Below are 21,472 nucleotides of genomic sequence, written 5' to 3'. Positions count from 1 at the left end.
GGGACTCTTGACATCTGATGTAAGGGGGGTTGGGCGCTTTGGACATCTAGTCTTACAGATACAGGGCCAACACAATGCTGAGGCGGGCCGCAATAAAATGGAGTTTGGCACCTCTGTTCTAGAAAATGTCTACAATTGTTAAGCAGTGCTCTGAAAGTTGTACTTTTTGTCTGGAATTCCTCTTGAAATATAGCATTTCGGTGATTTTCCTGTTACGCGAGTGTACCTAGACACGCCTCGGCCTCCAGCCTCATAGCTGTATGTCTGCAGTGAGAGTGAAGTTATTGCTACCTCTGACTGCTAGTTTTTGGATAGTTGGAGTGAAATGTGATAATATCACTACTGTGCTGCTCGCTATGGTTCTGACATAAGAAAACCCAAACACAGCCTCTACCAAGATGGCGGCCACCACACAAAACAAGGCATGGCAAGTCAGTAAAATCATGAATCTACAGGCAGACCAGAGGCAATACTGGTGACTAGCCTTTTGCCCTCTGATGGTCTTGTTTTTTTGGGTTTCAGTTTCTCAGGGTCTGTTCACACCATAAGGCACGGTGCTAGGCAGCCTTGCCAAAACACAGCCCACCACATACAGAAGGTATTTTGCCTTGTGTCCTATGTGTTCAGTTGACACCACTGTAATGGTGAGAACTGAAAAAAGTAGGACATGCAATATTTTGTTTACTGCAGCAAATTCCGAAGCACTGCACTCTAGGGCCGAAACAACTTATCGATTATGAAATTAATCGATTACAATTTTCAGAATCGATTAATCGGCCAGTAACATAATGGGGTTAAAAAAACTAAAATTAGCCTTTTATAGTACAAAAAAAAGCAAATCGCTACTGTAAATATTACTTTCACTGTCCCACAGTAAAAAAATGAACCCCTTACAGTAGCGATTATTTGCTCTTTGTACTTATTTTATTTTTTTAACCCCATATGTTACTAAACATCTCAGGCCGGGGGTCACACCTCTGTGTTTTGGTGCTTTTTGCAGAAACACACTACAGTTCATTTACATGTTTTTCTATGGAACACGGTCACATCCATGATTTTTTTTCAGCTGCTGCGTATTTGGAAAGGGCAAAGACTTAACGCAAAACGGTGCTATTTTGTTTTTTTTGGTTCAATATACTTCAATGGAGAAGCTGCAGAAAAGCATGTAATGTGTTTTTTGCGGCAATTTGTGTTTTGTAATCTGCCCAACAACAAATTGGCCCCAAAAAAATAAAAAATGCAAAATCTTTTATTTTTTTTTGTCTATTATCCGATTATTTGATTAATCGAAACAATAATCGGCCAATTAATCGATTATTAAAATAATCGTTAGTTGCAGCCCTACTGCACTCATACTGTATGTGCCAACTCTTGCCGCATGAATAAAAAAACAAAAATTGATAACAGAATGCCTCTCATACTCCCTTTATTGCATTCTGCAGCTTTTTCTTTAAAGCGGTTCTCCACCCTAAAGTGGAGTCCCGCTGATCGGAACCCTCCCCCCCTCCGGTGTCACATTTGACACCTTTCAGGGGGGAGGGGGGTGCAGATACCTGTCTAAAGACAGGTATTTGCACCCACTTCCGGCCACACGCTACGGGCAAAAGACGGGCATTCCGTCACATCCCGTCTGTCGCCCGTTGTGTGCTGGGAACACTCGGCTCCCAGCACACAGCGTGTGAGCCAATCGGCGGGCGCAGCACGACTCGCGCATGCGCCGTAGGGAACCAGGCAGTGAAGCCGCAGCGCTTCACTTCCTGGTTCCCTCAGCGTGGATGGCGGGGGAGCAGCAGAGTGACGAGCGATCGCTCGTGCTCTGCTGCAATCGGCGCTGGACTCCAGGAAAGGTAAGTGTCCTAATATTAAAAGTCAGCAGCTGCAGTATTTGTAGCTGCTGGCTTTTAATATTTTGTTCCCATGGCACATCCGCTTTAAAGTTTTAATCACAGTAAGGCTCGGTTTACACTGGTGACATACGCTCTGACTTTGGGAGCACAAGTCATGTATAAATCAATGGTTCCCTAAGAGCGGCTTAACTGGTCTGACTGGTGTCGGTTCGACTTTGAAAAAGGTTCCTGCTCTACTTTGATTCGACTTGGGCATGAGTTCAGCCCATTACGGTAATTGGATCACATGCCTAACGAAGGGGTCCTGCGCGGCTCCGAAACGTTGCACTTATCCCGTTGTGATGTGATCCATCTGCAATAAAAGTTTTGGACTGCAATTTAAAGCAGAAAAAAAAATATTAAAAGCCAGCAGCTACAAATACTGCAGCTGCTGACTTTTAATATTAGGACACTTACCTGTCCTGGAGTCCAGCGCCGTCCGCAGAATAGGACGAGCGATAGCTCATCACTTTGCTGCCCCCCCCGCCATCCTCGGTGAGGGAACCAGGAAGTGAAGCGCTCCTGCTTCACTGCCCGGTTCCCTACGGCACATGCGCGAGTCGCGCTACGCCTGCTGATTGCCTCCCGCTGTGTACTAGGAGCCGAGTGTTCCCAGAACACAACAGGGGGGGGGGGGGGCGTCATGCCCGCAGTTTACCTGAGACTGTGTGGCCGGGAGTGGGTGCAAATACCTGCACCCCCCTCCCCCCTGAAAGGAATCAAATGTGACACCGCAGGGGGGGAGGGTTCCGATCAGCGGGAGTTGCACTTTAGGGTGGAGCTCCGCTTTAAGATCCATAATGTGCATCGATTTGAAAGTAAGTAGCACCCAAGTCTGATCATCATAACAACTGATCTGAATTGTGGCATGCTACTTGTGCTCTGAGCATCTTGAAGGGGAACCCCACGCCAAGATAAAAAAAATAAATAAAAATAAAGAGGGGGGTACCCCCAAAATCCAAACTAAACCCTTATCCAAGCACGCAGGTCAGAAAAGGGGGGGGGGCGAGCGAGCGCACCTGTGAAGAATGGACATTGATGCAAAAAACGCACCAAAACCGCAACACATTTCAACGGGCAGCTGCGGTTTTTGGTCCGGTTTTCAGAACAGCACCGAAGCAGCAGCATGCAGGACTTTTCAAAACGCACTGCACTTGTAACACAGTGGTGTGAAAAGTTCCTGTGTTTTTCTTGCAAGGAAAAATTCAGGAAAAATGATATCAGTATGAAAAAGGGACCTTAAAGGCTGGGTCACACCACAAGAATGCACTCCAGATCCATTTCTGCATGCGTGTTTTCAATGCATTTTTAATGCTTTCCGGTGCGTTTGAGGCTTTTCCAGGTGCTTTTTTTCTTCTTTTCCTGTCTTAGGATGCAGTACGTTTCTGATGCATTCCAGTGCATTGTTTATGTGTTTTTTTTCTGCGTTTTAAAGTACAGTTCAGTGCAGGGAAAATGCAGCATGCATTTCAGGTTTTTTTTTCTGAAACTGAAACACCCTGGAACTAACCACATTGATGTGAACTATGCCACTGGAAACCATAGAACAGTGATGGCAAACCTTGGCACCCCAGATGTTTTGGATCTACATTTTCCATGATGCTCATGCGCTCTGCAGTGTAGTTGAGCATCATGGGAAATGTAGTTCCAAAACATCTGGGGTGCCAAGGTTCGCCATCACTGCCATATAACCCACTTCCCATGTATTTATGCAGAAGAAAAAAATAAATAAAAAAACGCATGTATTGTGAACTGGTCCGGCCTTAAGACCTCTTTCCCCGCAGAGCAGGCAAACCAATGAAAAGACTCCGGAAAAGATGTCAGCCGTCTAAGCCAGGGATCCTCAAACTACGGCCCTCAAGCTATGATTAAGCACTGAAGTACAGTGCAAAACGCGTCAGTTTTGTCCTATTTTTTGCTGTGGCATGTCATTTTTGTGACCAGTTTTATTAAAAGGAACGTTTTTTGGAGTGCGGCTGTCCCGGCTTTTCTCTTCAATTTTTGCATATTACTGCATTGCCGGCACCCATGGTTTGGGTCTAGTGAGAAGGCTCTCTGGTTCATCTGAGCGGTTACTTTTCTTTTCATTACGGCCCTCCAGCTGTTGTGGAGCTACACATCCCATGAGGCATTGTAATACTCTGACATTCACAGACATGATGGGAATTGTAGTTCCTGAACAACTGGAGGGCCATAGTTTGAAGACCCATGGTCTAAGCCAGGGCTCAACAAATCCCGGTCGCCAGGTCGCCATGGCGACTAGAAATAGCATCCTGGCCATTTGGCTTGGAAGGTGGGCAAAAAAAAAGTTTTTTTTTTTTTTTTTGTGAAGTCCCCAGCTCTTCCTTGTGTGAGCTGGCGCCATCTGGTGGTGCCCGTTGGTATTACAAGTTAAGCATTACAAGTTAAACAGCAATTCTAATCTAATTTTTCACTATTTTCACTGCCATCTTTTTTTCCTCTAATTAGAACCCCCAAACATTATATATATTTTTTATCCTAATACCCTAGAGAATAAAATGGAGATTGTTGCAATACTTTTTGTCACGCCGTATTTGCGCAGCGGTCTTACAAGCGCACTTTATTGGGAAAAAAAATTACACTTTTTTTAATAAAAAAATAAGACAACAGTAAAGTTATCCCCATTTTTTTTAAATATTATTAAAGATAATGTTACGCCGAGTAAATTCATACCCAACATGTCACGCTTCAAAATTGCGTCCGCTCGTGGAATGCCGACAAAACTTTTACCCTTTAAAATCTTCATAGGCGACGTTTAAAAAAAAATCTACAGGTTGCATGTTTTGAGTTACAGAGGAGGTCTAGAATTATTGCTCTCGCTCTACCAATCGCGGCGATACCTCACATGTGTGGTTTGAACACCATTTACATATGTGTTCGCTTCTGCGCGCAAGCTCGTCGGGACGGGGTGCGTTTTCTGGCTCCTAACTTTTTTAGCTGGCTCCTAGATTCCAAGCAAATTTGTCAAACCCTGGTGTAAGCTGTGTGCAGGCACCGCTGGAAGGCTTAGTTCTAAAGGTAAGTATTTCATAATGAGCTAGTATGCAATGCATACTAGCTCATTATGCCTTTGTCTTACAGTTTTTTTTTTTTTTAAAAGAAGTTACAACCTCTTTAAAAAAGGAGTAAGTCTCAGGCTATGGCATGTAATAAGTAATGCCATAATTAAATCCTACAGCACTAGACGTGTAACCTGTCCTCTGTATTTAAATGCCATCTTTTGATGATTGGCACAGATATCATTATGGAACTAGATTAGAGCGTTGTATCAGCCAACACTACACCTTTGTACCTGGCAAGGTAGCAAGTTTGGTCTTGCAAGACTGAACAGAAGAATTCATTAAAAGTTCATTAAACCCTGTAGAGTAGCAGTGCGCACATAATAATCAGCATGCTCCAGGCACTGAAGGAAGTAGTGCAGATAAAATAAATAAAATGCTCTTATTAGATTCACAGATTAGAGACTGCATGGCTCTCCTATTCCCACCTCCACCCCATTGTTTTGGCAAAAAAAAAAAAAAAGCGTCTGGTTATCACTTGCAGACACATTATACAAGAAAATTCATTCAAACAACTGAGAAAAGGTAAAACACAAGTGGTTGTAAAGTCACAGGTTTTTCTTTTTTTTATCTTGCATTCTATGCATTAAATAAAAAGCCTTCTGTGAGCAGCTCCCCCCCCCCCCCCCCCCATAGCCTCATACACACGTTTGGATTTCCCGACAACAAATGTGTGATGGCAGGGTTTTGTCGGAAAATCTGACTGTTTGTATTTTCCATCAGACAATTGCTGTCAGATTTTTCCGCCAACAAATGTTGGATCGTGCTTTCAAATTTTCCGACAACAAATGTGTGCCGTCGGATTATCTGATCGTGTGTACACAAGTTAGTCGAAAAAAAAAAATCCAAACTACAAAACACGCATGCTCAGAAGCAATGCTAAGCATAGCAAAACATTAGCAGAAGTTGCCCAAAGGGTGGCGCTAAAGAGCAGAAAACCGATGAGAGCCTGAGACGGTCACTCCTGCCCCTCCACAGCTTAGCTCTCCACTGAACGTGAGGGGGGGGGGGGGGGGAGACAGAGCAGAGAGCTGCCGACTGACAGTCACCAGCTCTCTGTTCGGAAAGCAGGGAGAACTGAGCAATCTGTGGTGTTTGATCGCTGGGTTCTCAGTGCAGAGGCACCGTGGAACAGATGTGTCAGTCCAAATATGTATCTGCAAAAAAAAAAAAAAAACGCTCTTCTCTTTAAATTCGAATGGGCTGCTGTACTTACGTAAAAAAAACAAAAAACAAAAAAACACACACACAGAAAGGTCCCTGGCACCTTTTCAAAAATGCACAGCCCTGTGCAGTTTTCGGCACGATAGACTGCGCTGCCATTTTCTTTAGGACTTATGGCACCCCCATGTATTCACTAAACTCCGGCACCCGTGGTAAAAACGCAAGGTAAAGTTACACTCCTTCCCATACCCACCTAGAAGAGAACCGAGCCTTCCATAAATAAAAGTCAGCGGCTGCAAATCCTGTGCTCCAACATCTACAGATCCCTCTGCTGCGCTGGTAGATGGGGCATGAAGTTTTTCATTCAGAGAGTAAAACATGGATATAACATGATACGTGGTCTGAAAGATGAATTTATCCTTAACGGGGTTGTAAAGGTAAATGTTTTTTTCACCTTAATGCATCCTATACATTAAAGTGGAGTTCCATCCAGGAAAAAAAAAAATATAATATATATATATATATTATACTCACCCGAAATACCTGTTGCTATCCGGAAATTCCATAATCTGCCTGCTTTCTGGGAACTGTGTGTGTTCCCAGAGAGTAGCCTCCCATTCACAAGTCAGCGCGAGATTCGCGCACGCACAGTAGGAAACGGGCAGTAAAGCCGTAAGGCTTCACTGCCTGTTTCCCTTAGTGTGAATGGCGGTGCGGGACCTGCATCGATCGAGGGATCAGCATCGGGGGGGGCCCCATCAGCGCGGGCCAGTTGGACAGGTAAGTATCCTTATTAAAAGTTAGCAGCTACACTGTTAGCAGCTGCTGACTTTAAAAATAAATTTGCGGGTGGAATCCCGCTCCAAGGTGAAAAAACATCCTATAGCCCCGCCCCCTTGAGCCCCTGTTTTACTTACCTCACCCCTCGAAAGTCCCGCGCGTGTCCCTGTCATCCTGTTCGGTTCCCAGCCTGGCCGTCGATAGGCTAGGTTGGACGGATTAATGGCAGCGCAGCCATTGGCTGGCGCTGCTGTCAATCACATCCAATAAAGCGGCGCACCAAGGGTGGGGCCAAGTCGTACAGTCGGCGGCTATGGACACCACTCGCAAGAGCTTTCCACCACGCGAGAAAGCAGAGACAGCCGCCGAAGGACCCCAGAAGATCGGGTTCGGGGACACCCTGTACAAAACGAGCCGCACAGTGGAAGTAATTATAACATGTTTGTCAATTTACCCATTTTTTTGCCTTTAGTGTTCCTTTAAAATCTAACAATACGTCCAGCAAATGCAGTAAACGGTACCAAGGCATGCCAGGCTCATGCTTGCCAGTTTTTCTCATGAACGGCAGATGCCAATGAAATAACAGGTGATTATCCTGTACAAGATTAGACTTTTCAGAAAGTTTCAGAAATAGATCACCACAACACCCCTGGGCCAGGATACGGCAGCTTTAATTTTAGCTAAGGGTACTGAAATAAAAGAAAAACAACGCTTAAAAATAAAGTAGTGCTGCATCAACTGCAGGTCCTCCTACCAGTGTTCTTTTTAGACATTGGAATGTACAATTACCTGCAGAGGCCATAGTAAAAGAGGACCATTCAGGACAGAAATGCAGAAGAGCAATTACTGGCTTTTTAACCACTTCAGCCCCAGAAGATTCGGCTGCCCATTGACTAAGCCATTTTTTGCGATTCGGCACTGCTTCGCCGTAACAGACAATTGCACGGTCGTGCAGCGTTGTACGCAAACAAAATGGACATCCTTTTTTTCCCCACAAATAGTTTTTTTTTGGTGGCATTTGATCAGCCCTGCGATTTTTTTTTTTTGCACCATAAACAAAAAAAAGATCGACAATATTTTATACTTTTTGCTATAATAAATATCCACAATTTTTTTTCTCAGTTTAGGCCGATATGTATTCTTCTACATATTTTTGGTAATAAAAAAAAATCACAATAAGCGTATATGGATTGGTTTGCGCAAAAGTTATAGCCTCTACAAAATAGGGATAGATTTATAGATTTTTTTTTACTAGTAATGGCGACGATCTGCGATTTTTATTGCGGACACTTGACATATTTTTGGGACCATTGGCATCTATACAGCGATTAGTGCTATATAAATGCACTGATTATTGTAAAAATGTCACTGGCTGGGAAGTTGTTAACACTAGGGGGCGATCAAGGGGTTGAATGTGTTCCCTGATGCGTGTTCTAACTGAAGGAGGGATGGGAATGACTGGAGGAAATTACAGATCGTGGCTCCTAGCTATTAGGAACTCAGGATCTGCATTTCCTCAGCTCACAGAACAGGGATGCATGCGTTTATACACACACACGTCCCTGTTCTGCCTCTCGTGCCCGGAGATAGCTCGCGCCCACCAATAACGAGCATCGGCATTCCCGCCTGCTAACACCACTTAAAGCGACCAACGTACAGCTACGACTGCAGCGGCTGGTCCGCAAGCGGTTAAAGGGACAGACTCTCTAGTGGTCTTACATGCGATAAAAGTCAGCCACTAAAATGTCTTTAACCACTTGACCTCCAGAAGTTTTACCCCCCCTTCATGACCAGGTAATTTTTCACAATACGGCACTGCGTTACTTTAACCGACAATTTCGCAGTCATGCGAAACGGAACCCAAAAAAATAAATTACGTCTCCCCCCCCCCCCACAAATAGACACACTATAAAACAAAAAAGACTGACAATTTTGAAACAAAAACAAGTTTTACTTTCTGCTATAAAACATATCCAATAAAAAAAAAAAAAAAAAAATGTAAAGAGATCAAACTTTCATCATCAATGTAGGCCAATATGTATTCTGCTACATTTTTTTTTTTTTAACCAAAAATAACAACCCAGTAAGCGTATATTGATTGGTTTGCACAAAAAGTTAAAAAGGCTACAAAGTATGGGATTTATTTTGTAGTAATGGTGGCGATCAGCGAGTTCGAGTGGGACTGAAATATTGCGGCGGACAAAATTGGACACAGACACTTTTTGAGGACCAGTGCAAAAAAATGTTTTATGCACCGTCACTGTACTAATGAGACAGGCTGGGAAGGGGTTAACAACAGGGGCGATCAAAAGGTTAACTGCGTGCCTAACCAGTGTTTGTGTACCGTGTAGGACAGGGGTGGGCAATTATTTTTTCGATGGGGCCACATGAGAAACTAAAAATATTTTGGAGGGCCGGGCCAAAAGGCTAAACTCAATACTGCATAAAATCAATTGTATTTCTTTATAAAAAGCAGTAAATATCATTGTTGGACAACTGGTACGAGTACTTGTTATAGTTAAACAATGAAAAAGTGAGGTTGCCTTACAAGAAAACATTTGTGACTCATATTAGTGAAAATTTCCAGAGAGGATCAGAGACTGCGCACATGATACCAGAGAGGATCAGAGACTGCAGACATGATACCAGAGAGGATCAGAGACTGCAGACATTGTCCCCATAAAGTCCTGCCAAACGACAATGTATGCCGTGTCATAAATTATGGTTTATGTATGTCTTATTGTCTTAGTGATTGATTCACATCACAACTTCATTGATAGCTTTTTTTTTGTATGATTTTTAGTTTTGCTCATTACTGCCACACACGTGCAATGCATGGCTGCATGTGTGTGGCAGTGATGAGCAAAAGCAAAAATCATACAAAAAATAAGGGTATCAATTTCAAATCAATGAAGTTGTGATGTTAATCAATCACTAAGACATACATAAACCAGTGTGCCATCAATTGCTGCCAGTGTGCCATCAATTGCTGCCAGTGTGCCATCAATTGCTGCCAGTGTGCCATCAATTGCTGTCAGTGTGCCACCAGTGTGCCATCAATTGCTGCCAGTGTGCCATCAATTGCTGCCAGTGTGCCACCAGTGTGCCATCAATTGCTGCCAGTGTGCCATCAATTGCTGCCATTGTGCCATCAATTGCTGCCAGTGTGCCATCAATTGCTGCCAGTGTGCCACCAGTGTGCCATCAATTGCTGCCAGTGTGCCATCAATTGCTGCCAGTGTGCCATCAATTGCTGCCAGTGTGCTATCAATTGCTGCCAGTGTGCCACCAGTGTGCCATCAATTGCTGCCAGTGTGCCATCAATTGCTGCCAGTGTGCCACCAGTGTGCCATCAATTGCTGCCAGTGTGCCACCAGTGTGCCATCAATTGCTGCCAGTGTGCCATCAATTGCTGCCAGTGTGCCACCAGTGTGCCATCAATTGCTGCCAGTGTGCCATCAATTGCTGCCAGTGTGCCATCAATTGCTGCCAGTGTGCCATCAATTGCTGCCAGTGTGCCATCAATTGCTGCCAGTGTGCCACCAGTGTGCCATCAATTGGTGCCAGTGTGCCATCAATTGCTGTCAGTGTGCCACCAGTGTGCCATCAATTGCTGCCAGTGTGCCATCAATTGCTGCCAGCATCCCCACAAGCAAGTACCTGATGATGATGATGATGAAATCTCTGTCCTGTCAGTGTTTTGCTGCCTGCAGTCCTCGGCCGTCTCAGGTCTCCTACAGCAGCCTGTGCAGTGTGCACAGTGTGAGGTGAGGAGTCGGGACCGGGTCATTACTTGGCGGGAATTGGGGGACTTTTTTGAATTCGGGGACACTCACTCCACGTGGTGACGGGCAGCTGGGAATGCCGTCAGCGGGAGGCGGGAAAGGAAGCGTGGCCAGCTCCAATGGCTTCTTCGGCTGAATCAGCGGGGGGCGGGAAAGGAGGTGCGGCTAACACCCACGGGTTTCTTCGGCTGCACCAGCGGGGGGGCGGGAAAGAGGTGCGGCTAACACCCGCAATTCTTTCGGCTGCAAATTCAGACTTCAAATTCAGATTTCTAGCGATCCGCCCGGGGGCCGGATTAAAAGGTCCGCCGGGCCGTATACGGCCCGCGGGCCGTAGTTTGCCCACCTCTGGTGTAGGAGGTGCTTTTACTAGGGTAAGGCAATGATCCATGTTCCTGCTTTGGAGAGACAAAGGGTCCATGCCTTCCTGTCTAAATTTACCTTTCAAATACTATTGACCATACAGTCTAAAACAGGGGCCCCAGTAGGTAAAAAAAAACAACAACAACAAAAAAGGAAGATTGTCTTGAAACATTTTTCTTCGTTAAAATGGTTGTAAACCCTTGCATACACCTGGTGAAGCGACTATATGCGGAGATTAAACAAATACTCCTACATAAATTGTCTCTGTGAATGTGTAGTCTTCTCTACAGCCTTCTAAACACACAGATCAAAGGCTTTTTCTCAGCTCCAGCAGGCAGGGGGCGGAGTTCTGACATCACATACGGCACAACACAGAACAGGGAGCCGAATGTAATCGGAGTGAAAAAAAAAAAAAAAAGGACCCAATCTCCCCTCCCCCTCTACACTGTCTAATAGGGAAACATGCTCAGCTGAGGTTGTCAATCACCTACTGTGTGCTAAAGGGGGGGGCATCTCCCAAGATTCTGTGGTGTCAAGAGAAGCTGTCAGAAGTAGTGTTGAGCAGAATATGCCATATTCGATTTCGCGATATATCTCGAATATATATTCGAATATTCGAGATATATTCGCTAAATTCGAATATTCGTGATATTTTATCGAAATTAATTGAATGCGATTTTTCGCTATTGCGAATGCGAAAATAATTGCGATTTTTTTAATAACTGCGGTAGGAGCGCTCTGATTGGCTTAGAATATTCGTGATATTTTATCGAAATATCGCAACATGCGAATGCGATATTTATTGCGCAATTTCGAGATATGCTGGAGGAGCGCTCTGATTGGCTCAGAATATTCGTGATATTTTATCGAAATATCGCAACATGCGAATGCGATATTTATTGCGCAATTTCGAGATATGCTGGAGGAGCGCTCTGATTGGCTCAGAATATTCGTGATATTTTATCGAAATATCGCAACATGCGAATGCGATATTTATTGCGCAATTTCGAGATATGCTGGAGGAGCGCTCTGATTGGCTCAGAATATTCCTGATATTTTATCGAAATATCGCAACATGCGAATGCGAAATTTATTGCAGATATTTCGAAAACTGCTGTAGCAGCACTCTGAAATCGAATATGTATGATATTTTAACCAAAATACATATTGCGATTGCGATTTTTCGATCGCGCATGCGCAATTGCGCGAACAACACGCGACCATTTCCTGGAGCCTTGCCAGTTTCCAACTTATGATCGCAGCGCAATCACACAGCAACATGGTTGGAAGCAATTTCACTAAGTCTGAGGAAAAGTTGCTGATTTGTGTAAGTATTTTGACCACTGTTATTTCATCATCTTCAACTGCATTTTAGTCTAGTTTAAAAGTTAGTATATATGATCAGATATTAGTATTTCACAAAAAATGTGTCTCCTGCTTTTACAAAACTACAAGTCCCAGCATGCCTGGACAGCTGCAGACACCCTGGTTGGCAAATGTGTATTTAGGCACTTTTCCTTGTTATTTAGCATAATGAATTTAACATTTTATTGGACATAGGACGTATGCGAACGTCCTGACTTCAGTGTCCTCAAGGCCCAAGGACGTTCGAATACATATTGCCCTTTAGATGTTGCAGAACTACAACTTCCAGCATGCCTGGGAATGCTGGCACTTCTAGTATTGTAAGTTCTGCAGGCCCACATTTTTCAGGCCTTTATGCACGGGTCTCTAAACTGTGGCACCCTAGATGCAGCAAAAGTAAAATTCTTAGCATGCACTGAAAGACCGTGGCTGATGGGAGTAGTAGTTTTGCAACAGCTGGAGGTGGACTGGTCTTGAAACCCAGAGTTAGGTAACAAACCCGTAGTGTTTTGCAACCATTCTGCCTCCAGCTGGTTATTTTCTGTTGAAAAGCCTGTGGCGTGCAAAACACAACCCAAAAACTCCACCCGGTGCAAGGAAAAATTTGCACACACCTAAAGAGTGACATCACAAAAAACTGCGACGGTTGCATACGTCAGTGGTCCTCCGAAAAGGTCCCGTCTCTGACCCCCCGGGGCGTTAGGCTCCTAGGCTCCTGACAGGGAAAAGAGTTACTGTGGTCCATACAGCCGAAGCCATATGGACCCATCTCGGTCCAAGCAGCGCAATCAACACGCGAACAACACGCGACCATTTCCTGGAGCCTTGCCAGTTTCCAACTTATGATCGCAGCGCAATCACACAGCAACATGGTTGGAAGCAATTTCACTAAGTCTGAGGAAAAGTTGCTGATTTGTGTAAGTATTTTGACCACTGTTATTTCATCATCTTCAACTGCATTTAAGTCTAGTTTAAAAGTTAGTATATATGATCAGATATTAGTATTTAACCAAAAATGTGTCTCCTGCTTTTACAAAACTACAAGTCCCAGCCCAGCCCAGCATTTTAGTCTAGTTTAAAAGTTAGTATATATGATCATATATTAGTATTTCACAAAAAATGTGTCTCCTGCTTTTACAAAACTACAAGTCCCAGCATGCCTGGACAGCTGCAGACACCCTGGTTGGCAAATGTGTATTTAGGCACTTTTCCTTGTTATTTAGCATAATGAATTTAAAAATTTTTTGGACATAGGACGTATGCGAACGTCCTGACTTCAGTGTCCTCAAGGCCCAAGGACGTTCGAATACATATTGCCCTTTAGATGTTGCAGAACTACAACTTCCAGCATGCCTGGGAATGCTGGCACTTCTAGTATTGTAAGTTCTGCAGGCCCCCATTTTTCAGGCCTTTATGCACGGGTCTCTAAACTGTGGCACCCTAGATGCAGCAAAAGTAAAATTCTTAGCATGCACTGACAGACCGTGGCTGATGGGAGTAGTAGTTTTGCAACAGCTGGAGGTGGACTGGTCTTGAAACCCAGAGTTAAGTAACAAACACGTAGTGTTTTGCAACCATTCTGCCTCCAGCTGTTTTTTTCCTGTTGAAAAGCCTGTGGCGTGCAAAACACAACCCAAAAACTCCACCCGGATGCAGTGAAAAATGTGCACACACCTAAAGAGTGACATCACAAAAAACTGCGACGGGTACATACGTCAGTGGTCCTCCGAAAAAGGTCCCGTCTCTGACCCCCCGGGGCGTTAGGCTCCTGACAGGGAAAAGAGTTAGCAACGCATATCTCCCCTATACGTGTATCCTGTGTTGTTAATAATATATTCATAATTATGCAAATGATAATGGCTGCTATATTTATGCAAAAAAGGTGGCGACCGAAATGGCAGGATATAAAATCTTTCATGTTACCCCTGTCATTGATTAATAAGGCGAGAATGCTTCCAATTGTTGAATAGCATACATTTACGTCATATATCCATAAGGCTGTCAACAGAAGTATTACAATATACTTTGTTCTTCATCTTGCAGAAGTTCCTGGAAACAGGATACGATGAGCTGCGGAGGCAGCCAGAGAAAAGGGCTGTGGTCAGCGCCCTAATCGCTGACTTTGGCGGCCAACATGACCACAAGGCCATTGTTAAGAAGTGGTCTGACCTGAAGAGGCGCCAAATGGTTCATGTCAGACGTCTTCGGGCTAAATATCATCCAGGTAAGTTATTGTTGACAGTTATGTTTTTTTTTAAAAAAGTGTATTTTGTGCGTGAACTCGAAAGAGAGAGGAGCCGGCCTGCAGGAGTTGGGAGGCCTCCCCCAGAGGCAATCTGCCACCTTTCTCCATGCCCCGGTTGGCAATGGCGGGTGTGAGGGGGTCCTCCCAACCCAACCTCGCATAGCACACCCACCACGGGCGGGGCTGAGACCACCAAACTCAATTCACAGGTAGCCGAGAGCGGGATCCGAACCCCTAGCTGCAGAGGTGAATCAGTTGTCAGTGCAGTGGCAATCGCGTGGAGCCACCGCAGCTCCTTTGGTGACAGTTATGTAAGGTCATATGTAATTCATGTAAGGTCAGATGTTGTTAACCAAGATGCCATGTTGTGCTAACATATATCACCACCGGCCAAGGTATTCATAGTACTGTTGAAAAAAGACATGGGGCAGCAGACAGGAACACAGAAGTTATGTGGGAACATAATTTTCCCATTGCTTTGCATGGGACTTTAAAGAAAAACCCCGACCATGGCAAGTGGGGGTGGGTAAGGTTTAAACCACCTATCCTATGTTTGTGGCTGACATATAAGTAACCTGTGTGCCAAGTTTCATATAAATATCTTTAGCCGTTTGTACGTGATGCTGGAACATACATACATACATACATACATACATACATTTATGCACACACACACGTTGAGTTTTATATATATAGATTACCACTAAATTCCTGTGTTAGGAGTGGGGTTGTTATAGTAATCCCGTGTGCTCCATCAGGCCCTTTTTTTAACATGAGATGGTCTGAACAAAACAAAGGAGACAAAAACAGTTCATTTTAACATGGTTGCATCCCAGCTCACGCTCAGTCCCCTGTAGTGCCCACAAGACCCTTTAATATAACATTGTCCCATTGGTTAACTGTCTATATAAATCAATTTGTATTCATATACAATACAGCACAGTACACAGAATTTGCATACGTCATTAGAAAACATTTTTATAATATATGAACATTGTGTTATTATAGGAGCTCCAATGCCAGTTATCCGCGCCAAGCGCAGAAGGCGCCAGGCCGATGAGGAGGAGGAGGAGGATGCGGCAGAGGAGGATGCGGCAGAGGAGGAGATGGATGAAGAGGAGCAGCCAGGGCCCTCCCACTCCCCAACCCCAGCTCCTGCTGAGGAGCAAGCTGAGGAGATTCCCCCCCCCACCACCCCAACTTCTCAAGCAGAAGAGCAGGAGGAAGAGAGCGGTCCTGTGAGCCTCGCTCAGGAAGGTAAATATGTGCACAATGATTAATAACATTTCAACAACAAAATGTAGATATAAAAATGGACAACATATAAAGCGCACCTGTCAGATTGTAGAACCATAATATGGTATTGATGCTAGAAGTATACAGGTAGTGCATAATTATTAGGCAAGTTGTATTTTTTGAGGATTCATTTTATTATTGAACAACAACCATGTTCTCAATGAACCCCAAAAACTCATTAATATCAAAGCTGAATTTTTTTGGAAGTAGTTTTTAGTTTGTTTTTAGTGTTAGTTATTTTCGGGGGATATCTGTGTGTGCAGGTGACTACTATTACTGTGCAGAATTATTAGGCAACTTAACCAAAAAATAAATAGATACCCATTTCAATGATTTATTTTTAACAGTGAAACCAATATAACATCTCAACATTCACAAATACACATTTCTGACATTTAAAAACAAAACAAAAACAAATCAGTGACCAATATAGCCACCTTTATTTGCAAGGACACTCAAAAGCCTGACATCCATGGATTCTGTCAGTGTTTTGATCTGTTCACCATCAACATTGCGTGCAGCAGCAACCACAGCCTCCCAGACACTGTTCAGAGAGGTGTACTGTTTTCCCTCCTTGTAAATCCCACATTTGATGATGGACCACAGGTTCTCAATGGGGTTCAGATCAGGTGAACAAGGAGGCCATGTCATTACTTTTTTTTATTTAATACCCTTTCTTGCCAGCCACGCTGTGGAGTACTTTGACACGTGTGATGGAGCATTGTCCTCCATGAAAATCATGTTTTTCTTGAAGGATGGTGACTTCTTCCTGTACCACTGCTTAAAGAAGGTCTCTTCCATAATCTGGCAGTAGGACTGGGAGTTGAGCTTGACTCCATCCTCAATCCGAAAAGGCCCCACAAGCTCATCTTTGATGATACCAGCCCAAACCAGTACTCCACCACCACCTTGCTGGCGTCTGAGTCGGACTGGAGCTCCCTGCCCTTTACCAATCCAGCCACGGGCTCTTCCATCTGGCCCATCAAGACTCACTCTCATTTCAGTAGTCCATAAAACCTTAGAAAAATCTTTCTTGAGATATTTATTGGCACAGTCTTGACGTTGCAGCTTGTGTGTCTTGTTCAGTGGTCGTCGTCTTTCAGCCTTTCTTACCTTGGCCATGTCTCTGGGTATTGCACACCTTGTGCTTTTGGGCACCCCAGTGATGTTGCAGCTCTGAAATATGGCCAATCTGGTGGCAAGTGGCATCTTGGCAGCTGCACGCTTAACCTTTCTCAGTTCATGGGCAGTTATTTTGCGCCTTTGTTTTTCCACACGTTTCTTTTGTTTGATGATCACGCTTCAGAAGCTTTGCAATTTTAAGAGTGCTGCATCCCTCTGCTAGATATCTCTCTATTTTGGACTTTTCAGAGTCTGTCAAGTCCTTCTTTTGGCCCATTTTGCCAAAGGAAAGGAAATTGACTAATAATTATGCACACCTGATATAGAGTGTTGATGTCATTAGACCACACACCTTCTCATTACAGAGATGTACATTACCTAATATGCCTAATCGGTAGTAGGCTTTCGAGCCTATACAGCTTGGAGTAAGACAACATGCATAAAGAGGATGATGTGGTCCAAATACTCATTTGCCTAATAATTCTGCACTCCCGGGATGTGTTAGACACATAACAAGTGTATACACATGATAATGATTGATTAATAAGCAAAAAAAATATTTTATTTATTTGGTAACGTTCTTTGAAATCCAAATGTTTTTTTATTATATCCTAACAGTAGCAAGAAAGATGATGCAGCAGCACGCGCTGCTAAAGAAGACACATCTGAGGATTAAGGGAAATCATCAACAAATTCGCTACCTGGTCCAGCAAAATACGCAGCTAGACCAGCAGCAATTAGAATATCTTGCTGAGCTGGAAAGGCTTCAGAAGCTCATGCTCAGCTATGTCTGAATTAATTTTTTGATTAAAAAATGTTATTTTTTGGAAATGTTTCATTTCTTTTTGAGATCGATTTTTAGGTTTTTCAACACATCTAACTTCACATCGAACAAATCAACATCAACACATCTAACTTCATAATAAGCAAAAACATTTTATACTATCATTTTATTTAACACAAACCTAGGACAAACTAAAGCACACGGACACAGACACGACGAACACAAAATAAACTGTTGAAAAATGAACATAACAAAAGCAACAATATATATATATATATATATACAGAGAGAGAGAGAGAGCAAGAAAGAGAGAGAGAGTGCAGATTTGCTCTTGCAGACAGCCTAATGGTTGCAGTATAAAGGCCGCAAACCAGGGTTTAACATAAGGTTAATTGTTTTAGTTACACTTGCTGTTACGATCCGGTCTGGTAGCTTGAAGCGGAGGCTGTTGGTGAATCCGCTGTGCCAGAGAGGTCATGAAGCTTTACTCAGCATGGAGGCAGCAGCAGTAGTATTATAATATAATGTAACTAGACAATGCATTTCCTGAGGAAAATGCGAGTGGGAATGCTGAATAGCTTAATTGCTGAGCCCCTTGCCAAAGACATTCACCATAACCACTACACTATCTTTAGGACACACAGCTTCTTTCTCTATCTGCAAAGTATAGAGTATGCTGACTTCCTGGTCGCCCCTCTCCCCTCAAGAGGTTTCCCCTCCCCCCCAGGTCAGTGAGGAGGAATATTGCACTGAGGTCAGGAAAGTTATTTATGGAAAGAAATAACATTACAAACGCTTTTAATTCACAGATCAAATACATGATTTAAGCCTCCAAACAAAGCTTAATAAATCCTCAACCGTACATGCGATCGATACAACGACTACACCGTTTGAAATACACGGCCCTTGTGAACGCATTGATATGAAATTTATGTTGATAAACTTAAAAATGTGGCCATGTCTGCGATTTAGAAAAGAGCGTCTTTGTGAGTTTTGCAGCAACATTTTTTAGATAATTTAACATGAGAGTCTATGAGACATAATTTCTGGCTGTTGCTCCAATAACTAAAACTAAAATACGTATCGCAGAATTGATCACATTGCCAGAAACCAGACAAGCATAGCTACGTTTTGATATAAAAATTGTGTATGAAAAGTAGATCTTGTGGGCGTGAGACCATTTTGTTTCCCCTTTTTGTAAAGATATTTTTAATTACAAAGATCTCCAATGTTAAGGTCACATGACAGACTCTAAATCCCCTCCATAGGATTACATTATAACCTATCGCATTTTTGTGAAAAATTCGCAAAACGTAAATTGCGTTTTCAACAAAAAATTGTAAACGATGACGATCTGAAAAGTCATAGCCGGATAGCTAAATATTTTGTGACCGCTTTACAGTTTTTTCAGTGTCTGTAAGTGAAAGTATGAAGTAGCTGAAACTTTTGGCAGGGCATGTGAATTCAAAGGGGAAAAGGATGTTCTCATTGACTTCAATGTTAAAAAAAGGGTCTAAAAGCTTAAAATTTATAAAAGTGTAAAAAGTAGAAAAAAACTTGAAGAAGTCCCATCATTAGCTGAAAGAGACGAACATTTTTACAGTTGAATGGTCTCAATAGCTGAAAGTATGCCGAAGTTACGCAGAACCAAAAAACGTAAGGAATAATAAGATTACTAAATTTACGTATATCAATACTGGAAATGTTTATTAAAGCATTCACACTAATTAAGATTAATACATTTACGGGTATCCATACTGGGAATGCTTATTAAAGCATTCCCACTAAGTATCACACAGGCATGATTTACAAGCAGTAGTGGTAATAGTAATACATAGCATAAAAACACTTGGGGAATACTTTACAGCATCAATTGTGGTCATAGTAGTCAATAGTGTACCAAAAAATTGGGACACAGGTGTCTTGACTGAGCTGTAATAGTAGTAGTAGACATTGACAATACAGTGTCAAATCACTCGGGCAAGAGGTGCCATGATGAACAGCAGTCTTAATAAGAGTATATAGGGTGTGAAATAACTGCTGACATAGGTGTATTGACGGGGCAGCAGCAGCAGAAACAGCAGTAGTATTAACAGTAGTAGTTGATACAGAGTCATATCACATGGGCAGGAGGTGCCATGATGAACAGCAGTAGGAATAGGAGTATATAGAGTGTCAAATAACTGCTGACATAGGTGTATTGACTGGGCAGCAGCAGCAGAAGCAGCAGTAGTATTAACAGTAGTAGTTGATACAGAGTCATATCACATGGGCAGGAGGTGCCATCATGAACAGCAGTAGGAATAGGAGTATATAGAGTGTCAAATAACTGCTGACATAGGTGTATTGACTGGGCAGCAGAAGCAGCAGTAGTATTAACAGTAGTAGTTGATACAGAGTTATATCACATGGGCAGGAGGTGCCATCATGAACAGCAGTAGGAATAGGAGTATATAGAGTGTCAAATAACTGCTGACATAGGTGTATTGACTGGGCAGCAGCAGCAGAAGCAGCACTAGTATTAACAGTAGTAGTTGATACAGAGTCATATCACATGGGCAGGAGGTGCCATGATGAACAGCAGTAGGAATAAGAGTATATAGAGTGTTAAACAACTGCTGACATAGGTGTATTGACTGGGCGGCAGCAGCAGCTGAAGCAGCAGTAGTAGTATTAACAGTAGTAGTTGATACAGAGTCATATCACATGGGCAGGAGGTGCCATCATGAACAGCAGTAGGAATAGGAGTATATAGAGTGTGAAATAACTGCTGACATAGGTGTATTGACTGGGCAGCAGCAGCAGCAGAAGCAGCAGTAGTATTAACAGTAGTAGTTGATACAGAGTCATATCACATGGGCAGGAGGTGCCATGATGAACAGCAGTAGGAATAGGAGTATATAGAGTGTCAAATAACTGCTGACATAGGTGTATTGACTGGGCAGCAGCAGCAGAAGCAGCAGTAGTATTAACAGTAGTAGTTGATACAGAGTCATATCACATGGGCAGGAGGTGCCATCATGAACAGCAGTAGGAATAGGAGTATATAGAGTGTCAAATAACTGCTGACATAGGTGTATTGACTGGGCAGCAGCAGCAGCAGAAGCAGCAGTAGTATTAACAGTAGTAGTTGATACAGAGTCATATCACATGGGCAGGAGGTGCCATGATGAACAGCAGTAGGAATAGGAGTATATAGAGTGTCAAATAACTGCTGACATAGGTGTATTGACTGGGCAGCAGCAGCAGAAGCAGCAGTAGTATTAACAGTAGTAGTTGATACAGAGTCATATCACATGGGCAGGAGGTGCCATCATGAACAGCAGTAGGAATAGGAGTATATAGAGTGTCAAATAACTGCTGACATAGGTGTCTTGACTGGGCAGCAGCAGCAGAAGCAGAAGCAGCAGTAGTAGTATTAACAGTAGTAGTTGATACAGAGTCATATCACATGGGCAGGAGGTGCCATGATGAACAGCTGTAGGAATAGGAGTATATAGAGTGTCAAATAACTGCTGACATAGGTGTATTGACTGGGCAGCAGCAGCAGAAGCAGCACTAGTATTAACAGTAGTAGTTGATACAGAGTCATATCACATGGG

The 21,472-nt window shown here is 43.2% G+C and overlaps 1 protein-coding gene and 1 long non-coding RNA gene across 12 annotated transcripts in view; one reads left to right on the top strand and one right to left on the bottom strand.

Moving 5' to 3' along the window:
• The window catches only part of AKAP13 (A-kinase anchoring protein 13), a 423,120-nt gene that overhangs the window by 365,764 nt on the left and 35,884 nt on the right, over positions 1-21,472 (bottom strand). The window lies entirely within an intron of this gene.
• On the top strand, positions 15,883-17,917 carry LOC120931179. Its single transcript, XR_005747837.1, has 2 exons — positions 15,883-15,925; positions 17,705-17,917. It is a non-coding gene; the product is annotated as an uncharacterized LOC120931179 (long non-coding RNA).

This window comes from Rana temporaria, chromosome 3 (genome assembly GCF_905171775.1).
Source record: "Rana temporaria chromosome 3, aRanTem1.1, whole genome shotgun sequence".
Lineage (NCBI taxonomy): Eukaryota > Metazoa > Chordata > Amphibia > Anura > Ranidae > Rana > Rana temporaria.
Note: the sequence above shows the minus strand (reverse complement) of the source record. Positions and strands in the feature narration are given on the sequence as shown.